Source organism: Trachinotus anak, unplaced genomic scaffold (genome assembly GCF_046630095.1).
Source record: "Trachinotus anak isolate AG129_WGS33_773 ecotype Australia unplaced genomic scaffold, CSIRO_AGI_Tana_v1 ptg000039l, whole genome shotgun sequence".
Lineage (NCBI taxonomy): Eukaryota > Metazoa > Chordata > Actinopteri > Carangiformes > Carangidae > Trachinotus > Trachinotus anak.
In genome coordinates this window covers 2526453-2535000 of record NW_027273890.1, presented here as the reverse complement: position 1 = coordinate 2535000, position 8548 = coordinate 2526453, and the positions used below count along the sequence as shown (strand labels likewise).

Here is an 8548-nt window from a genome sequence, read left to right as displayed (position 1 = left end):
GAATTAGAAGTAGGTTCGGTGGGAAAGAATGAGAAATGTAAAGAGAGAGAGAGACGAGGATTAGAAACTCTCTGAAAGCCAGTCACTTAATTTCCTGGCTTACCTGGCTATGATTATCTCCTGGGTGGGAATGGAACGTTTGATGTCCTGGGACCAGACTAATCCACGGTGACTAACCTCCACCTCTCATTTCCTCTGGATTAGCTCACCCGGCTACTTAATAAAAAGTTAAAGGTGGACCGATATTAACCTACAGTGAGGGAGAGAGAGGAGTCTGGAGACTCTTCTCACCAGGAAAATGATAACATTCATCATCTGTTCAAACATCTGAATTCAGTTCAATTCAATTTTAATTAAATTGTGCTGAATCATAATATACATTATCTCCAGGTGCTTTACACAGGTTAAGGTCAAGACCTTAAAACTACCTGTGTCTATGTTTCTGAACAAGAACCTCTTGTGGTTTTATGAATAGTGAATGAATGTCTCTGAGAAACAACGTGTCCCGTTGTTGTCTATAAGGAGAAGACCGGGCTGGACAGACTGGCTGTTACTTTACAGAGAGGATTCCTGTTTGCATCCCATCTGCTGCCACCTGCAAACATGGGATTCTTTACACTACAACCTCGATCATTCCCTGAGCTTCACTCGGCAGGACAACTCTCACTGTCTGTGCAAAATCTGACAAAAAAGGGAAAAAGTGAAACAGTGGATCTGTAATAATCTGTTCTGATCCAACAATCTCAGTGTAGGAGTGCATCAAGCCGTGCCTTCAAGAGGACCCACACACTCAGGCTTGTACTTCAGATGGTGGGTGTTGCTAGAATGAACTGTCCATCTGACCAACTGCTCTCCCCAGCGCCCGGTCAGAAAACTGGGTTATTGTTTCCTCTTTCATTGGTGCAAAATGGAGAAAAGTACCAGGCTGTGCAGATAACAATGAAGTAATGTTTAAAAGCATTTTGGATTTGACACCACAGCTGGACAAGTTCTGGATAAAGGTGAGGCTGTTTGCCCGAAGCAATGTTTCATTGCAGCATTCATTAAAATGTTCAAATTAACCAGAGCGAATCATGTAGAAGCTTTGAGATCAGGAAACGCTAGAAATCTAACTCTTGCTTGTCATGGTAACCAGGCGGCTGCGACTTCTTGCCTGTTTGGTCTGATGAATTGGTGAAGATGAAGGTGACTCGGTGCCTCCAACAACTTAAGTTGTAATGATTGAGAGTTATTTACAAATTCACAGAGGGACAGCAGAGACGTGCAGCTCGCACACATACGTACTTTTCCATCTCTGAAAAGCTGCAAATTAACTGACAAATTTTCAGAAAGTCTGTTGCCAAATTATGTTCAGCAGTTTTTCCCTGTTTTTTTTCCTTTCTTCTCACCAGGCTTCTCTCAAGAGGGAAAGCCTGAAGTGTTGCCAGGTTACCAGCCAATCTGACCAATGACATGTCACTTGACCCTTCTCTTGGCCAATGCCCTGTCTCCAACAACCGGCTGGGCCCCAGCTGGCCAATTAGCTCGCCTCTTAGTGTGGAGCACGGCCAATGAAAACCCCCGGGAGACTTCTGTTCATCTGAACTCACAGATGGGAGGACAGAGAGGGAGAGAAGAGGGAGAGGGAACGAGGAAGAGTGTGTGTGTGTGTGTGTGTGTGTGTGTGTGAGGGACTTGGCCTGTATTCCCAAACACTATTGAGACATCTTCACTGAAGAGGTTGGCTAGTTTCGAGTTAGCAGTTGGAAACAAATCTCTCCATTTAAAAGTGACCAATGGGAGAATTCCACTGCTACTTGAAGAAATAAAAAGGAAACCAAACTGCGAACCTGCCAGATTTGGAAATAAACACCACCTATACTTAATTTTCTAATGCTGCACGTTTCCTGCAGAACCTTCTGTTTTGCATAAATATTGATAATTAGTAGAAGCACATTTTCCTAAGCTCGTCATTAGGTGCTTAAAGATGATGACATTTTAGTTTTTAGTGCGGCCATAACCAGGTCCCAGTGAGCAGTGGTTTGTGTGGGACTTTTATTATGGCTACATTACACACTGCAGGGTTTTAGCTCCAACTCAATTCACTTTCTTTTCTCCATCACTTTGCCGACTTTACTTTAAAACCGCCGAAATTCACCAAGGCAGGCCAGTGATTTCCTGTCCATTAAGCCTAATTTAATGAAGAGCTCTTTCAAGTAAAGTTGGCAAACTGTGAAAATTTGAGTATTAAATGGAAAGGTCTAAATGTTACTGGGTTGGAAAAAAATATCAAGTGAGCTGTATGGAGAAAAAAACTACAAAATGCAGAGCGCAGTGGAACTTGAAAAGCTTTCTCTGCCTCACTAGTTACACTGATTTGGAGTGAATATTCTCCCAGTATTCCAGCACTATGTCTATTCTTTATCACAGAAAACATTAAGTGAAACTGACTTTCTTTCAGTCAGCATTTCGGACAGCTGTATTGAAATGCCACAGTTACATAAGCTTGCCCTCTCTCAATATCTCACTGTGTGACTTGAATTTTTCCTCTATTTCTGCTCAACTCTCACTGACTCTCTGCCTGACACACACTCTCCACTCTTTTTAGAGATAACACTTTTTCTCAAGTAGAAAAAATCTCTTTCAGCTGCAGTTTCAGTGGCACAGCAGCAAAGTTCATCTGTGGTGACATGAGCAAAACAAATATGTATCAACGCATGTAACAGCTGATCTGGTATGTTTGTATAAATACATCTGTATTCAAATTAATGTTAAATAAACATGAACATTTCATCAAAGATTAATTCTGTGTAAACACACATACTGAGACAAAGTTGTCTCTGTGGTTTAGACCAACTTAGACTAAACCCTACAAAGGCTCCATGCATTCAATCTGAGGTTGCACAAGCAAAAAAAAAAACAACTTTAAATGAAGTCAACCACACAGCAAACTGATTTTTAAAGATGATATTGTAATAAGTCAATAAAAAAACAACTGTTCTGTCTCTCTCTTCCAAATATCCAACTTAATACAAATACCAGCAAAAATCCACTTCTCCCAGTTATAGAACTTGGGGCTGGATCTCTAGGAGCACCTGCCATTGTGAATGTGTGTTTCTGTGTGTTACAAATGCGTGTTTCACACACCCTACATACAAAGCGTGGACAGTGTATAAGTAAACAAAGTTATTTTTTTTTAGCTCTTCAGGCCAATCTGAAATAAAATAATAGACACTACATTAAAGAACCAAGTCTCAGCTTTAATGTAAGCAGGTTTACATCAGTATAGAAAGAACTGTGTTGGAAATAAAGCTCTTTAGACACAGTTAAAGTGCCCAAAGTCAAAAGTAACTGGGCAAAAACTTGAAGACTTAAATATAAATTTGATCATCAACACCCAACAACTGCACCCGGAAGAAACTGGTCATTATCTCCTAATTGCATGTTCACTACACTACACTAAGTATGTTCTGGTCCTGTGCAGATTTACCTATTCACAATGAAGAAGTACAGCATTACAATAAGCCCTACGAGTGACCACGACTCTGACCATAAATTCACATCAGAAGATATCTTATAATAACCAGTGCAGTGTCTTAGCTAGAGGGAGGCTATTTAAAAAATACACCCACTCCAGCTTTAAAGGTTTCAGCAGGAGGTTGTTTACGATCCTGATGTTCCTCCGTATCCTCCTCTCCCAGCACACCCCCCCCAGCCCCCAACTCCCTCACTCTTTTCTGACACTTCTGGAGTTTCTTACACTGCTCTTATTTTGAAACTCACTGACTCTTACTACTGTATGCTTCTCAGCCCCCCCAACCCCAACCCCAGCCCCCTCCTCCTTTCCTCTCCAGCTCTCAGTATTTCTTATCTACCAGATGACTCACCATATTTCAGTGTCAGATATTTCTCTCTCAGAAGCTCAAGAGCTGCACGCTGCTTTAAGAATCGCTGACAATCTCTGAATACACACACACACACATACACACACACACACACACACACTTTATCCTCGCTCGCTGACAAAAGTGTGTAGACGGCGTGCACGCAGGTACACATATCTGACATATAGAGGTGTGTCTGCACTCAACAGCACAGCTGAGCCAACAATCAAAAAAATACACACACACACACACACACACACACACACACACACACACACACACACACACACACACACACACACACAGGTGCATGGCAGTTGGCTATCTGTCCTGTCCACAGTGTGGTGGCCACTGGTGATAACACTCTCCACCGGACCAAAACTCATCACTCTTTACACACATACCTGGACAAGGCTTTGTGTGTTTGTCTGAATGTTTGCCTGCTGGCATCTTTCTCAGAGCCTGAAATAGAAATCATGAGAGCTCAATAGAAAATCTAGATTTGATAAGAACGAAGGGACATGAAGACCCATGAGCTATACGTGAAAGGAAAACACACACACACACACACACACACACACACACACACACACACACACACACACACACACACACACACACACACACACAAACACAGCTAAACACACAACCATGGCCACAAATGCTGATAGGTTTTCCAAGAATGTGACCTCTACATATTAAACTGTATTATTCGAAGCGTTTCTGCCAACAGCGCCGCAACAAGAGAGGCTTTCACGCCAGATTAAAGGATCTTTTCTATTTCTGCATGTGATATGAATACGGCCCTCTGCTGGATGTGCCTGAAAACAGAATGAAAACACATGCAGGGCCTGGATCTTTACGAGCGCTTCCCATCGCATGTAAATGTGTGTTTGTGTGCATATATGCTGAAAAATCTTTTGTGTACATGTCCTGGTCAGGACACATTCAAAACATGGCTGATTTAAACCTGCAGCCCAGACAGTTTGAGATGATTTGTTCTTCAGGCTTCGGACCATTGAATTAATTAAATTAAATAAAAGACTCTACATACAGCAGGTTTACATCAGTATAGAAAGAAGAGTGAGGGAAATATAACTCTTTTAACACAGTTTAGGGGCTGACATGATCGTCATATTCAATATTTTGTGGGAAAGCACTGCAGCCAGTGTCTGTCTGAACCCTGGTGATGCTGGTGATGCTCTCCAGGAGCTTCGCTGCAGCCTCCTTCAGCTCTGTGCCTGTCGGGTCACTCTGTCTTCAGTCTGGTCTTCAGTAGGTGGAGTGCAGCTCAATCAGACTGAGACCAGGTGACTAACCTGGCCAGCTGAAGATATTCCACCTCTTCAACTTAAAAAAGCTCTTCAGCTCTTTGGGATCATTGTCCTGCTGAATGATGAAATGTTGTCCAATAAGTTTTGGTGCATTTGGCTGAATCAGAGCACAGAATACTAATATATCCGCCTGCATCCGCCCTGTTGCTCCTGTCTGCAGTGAAAGTTGCCTTACCTCCCCAACATGTCTCTGGACTGTGGGGGAAGCTGAAGCACCCAGCACTCACAGCACACCACAGCTTCATACATCATTATCTGAGGCCATGATAAGATGTTTCGACCCTCAGCTGAGGTGATGTGGCCACGCGGGTGGATGGAGAAGCTGTTCTGAGAAGGTCTCTGCTTCAGAGCTCAGAACCACTACATTTCTGTTTTTACGTCCGTGCAACAGATGCCAGCTGTGCTGTCAGAGGTGTGCGGAGGCCAGACTGTGGGGAATCATGCATGTTAAAAACAGATAAGTCATGACAGGTTGACTCATGATTTAGAAAACGCTTCCTGCTGCTGTTTCACATTAAACACTTTCCAGCAACGGAGCAGAGAAAGATTTGATTGTGAACCAGTTATCAAAGATGTAAGCTCCTTCCACCAGGCTCAGCAACTGACTGCTCACTCCATGTCTGATTAAAAGTGCTTTACATCACATGTGGACTAGTTCTTTGCAGTGAATACTACTGTGACTATTGTTGAGGTTATTGGTTCTTAAAAGTAAATGAAAAGAAGAACAACTTCCTCTTGTGGTGTCCAGCAGCTGTAACTGCATGTTTCCACATCCAGTAGACCACAGTAAGTTCTGGATGATAAACAGCTTCTTCAGCTTTTCATGTCAGGACCTACAGGATGACTTGTGTCTGTCACTCTGGGACTCTGGGACCACAGATCCATGAAGCCCTCTGGATATTAACCCAAACTTTATGGGGCCAGGCTGTTGGGAATCATACATGTTCAAAACAGATAATAAGTCATGACATGTTGACTCATTCTGTCCTGCTGGCAGGAGGAAGACACAAATCACACATGCCAGTGAGGGAGACTGTGTGTTTGTGTGTGTGTGTGTGTATTCAGACATGCTTCTGTTCTTCTGAGTTAATATGAGATCATGCGTTCATTCTTGTGTGCAGTGTGTGTGTGTGTGTTTTTTCTGGCATATGTGTCTGATGTATGTTTTCATCCTTCTATCGTGTGTGTGTGTGTGTGTGTGTGTGAGAGACGTTCAGCGGTCATCAGACCAGCCAGGCACCAGTCCCAGACAGCGAGGTCAGAGTCATTCACTAATCATATTAACATTCCTCCATAATGACCCAATGCATAACTCGCCCCTTTCAGTCTTTTTCCCCTCTCCCTCCATCCATCTGTCTCACTCATGCTTTCCACTTCACCCCCTCCACTCACTCTATACATCTGACTTGATCTTATCTACCTCATCACTTCATTCTCTCTGCCTCTCTCTAACTATTCTATCCATCTTTGACCTTCGACAGCTCCTTCACTTGTTGACTTTTCCTCCTGTATCTTCTCCTCTGTTTTCTCTTCTCTTCTCATTTTCCTCTGCCTCACTCTCTCCAACTGTCCCTTCATTTCCTCAACTTTGATCCCCAGATCAGAAAACTCTGTGTAGATACACAACTGAAACTGTGTGGATACACAAAGACAGAAATATGCATACACATTCTTTTCATTAGGTTCATAGAGCCGCACATACGCCATCATTTCAGAGCTGGGTGCATGTCCACGGGCCTCATTTCCACCCCCACAGTTCATATAAATGGATTCAGAATCACTCTTAAACATCAGTTTGCATGTCTACACTTACGCTCCACCACTCATTAGACCTGTCAGTGGGATGAAAACGTGTGGGTTTGCTGATATGTGTGTGTTGCGTTGGTGAGGTTCTCCAGCAGCATCAGAGCAGCTGTCGTCACGCACAAACATGATGCACGGTTGTGGCTTTTTATATCATCTGCATCGATTTTGAATCACCCGTATCTGTAAACCATCATCGCTGTAGCAGCTCAGTCATCACTGTTAAAATCTGAAAGATGATCAATGATTCATTTATAACGCTCATGTTGACATAGACTGAGGAAGCCGACTTCACAGCTGAAGATAAAATAAAAACATCGGCAGAAATGTGCTTCAGAAAAACAATGGCTCAAATGCTGAGGCTCGTTACTGATGAACAGTTTTTTAAAATTAAGCTTATAAATGCGCCTTTTATCAAAGTTTTACAGAGTGTGTAGAATCCAAATAACACAATATGGGAAACTGGCAAAACAGAAATCACTGACATTTCATGGACAAAATGGAAAAGATAATTGATCAATTAATTGATGCTTTAAGGTGCAGCCTCAGTCATGTTTACCACTGTGTTTGGTGAATTTGAACTTTAAAAAAATATATATTGCAATGAAAAAAAAATAAGATTTTCTGTCTCAAAATAAGATTTTTCCCACCAGAACATTTCCCTTGTTAAACAAAGAAGCTTCTTCTGATCCTAAAAGGAGCAGAGGGTTAGATTTTCATTACTTCAGTGAGATGAGAGCAACGTGTCGTCTGTAGGATTTAAGCTCCACTGACTCAAAGTCGTACTGTAGCGTGCGACAGAAGTGTGCATGCAGTAGGTCGGCTTCGTGTTGTTTCAGGCATTTTTACATGCTTAGATATGTGTGTGTGTGTGTGTGTGATCTCTTTCAACACCAGGTTTTTGCTCCTGCTGCTCTCCAGCCAAATCAAATGGAGCCTGTGTGACTTGGCTTGGACCAGTCTGACTCAAAATGGTTTTACATTTGGCTTGATGATCTGCAGAGGCTTTCATATTAACATCATCCTTAACACACACACACACACACACACACACACAGGATCCTTCTCCAAGCTGGAAACACTTTTAAGGTTTCTTTCAATTTTCTCGGTTACTACATTTACCATTACACCACCGTGCTCTACAGCACACACACATATTAATCTGCACACCCACACACACACACACAATCTCACTTGGTCAGTTGTGAGTGTGTGAATGTGTGTGAATGATTTAATTGTTAATGGCTCCAAATCTCTGACAATGAGTCAGTCGTTAAGTGCTCCAGTCAGTCATAACCACTGAACCTCGCTGAAGATTACCTCATGACTAAACGTGTGTGTGTCTGTGTGTGTGTGTGTCTGTGTGTGAGTTCAGTTCAATGGTGAGTGGTCCATGGGGACTTGAAAGAGTCAGAGGGGGAACATGGGACAGACAGAAGAACAATAAATGTCTGAATATGAGAGTATCTCCATTATTGACGTAGACAGTGAGAGGATGTATATCATATCTGTGCATGTATGTGTGTGTGTGTGTCTATGCTAGTAGAC

At 42.5% G+C, this 8548-nt stretch overlaps 1 protein-coding gene across 15 annotated transcripts in view; it reads right to left on the bottom strand.

The window, feature by feature from the left end:
- Nucleotides 1-8548, bottom strand: part of pard3bb (par-3 family cell polarity regulator beta b) — a 189839-nt gene that overhangs the window by 31518 nt on the left and 149773 nt on the right. The gene's annotated exons all lie outside the window — the stretch shown is intronic.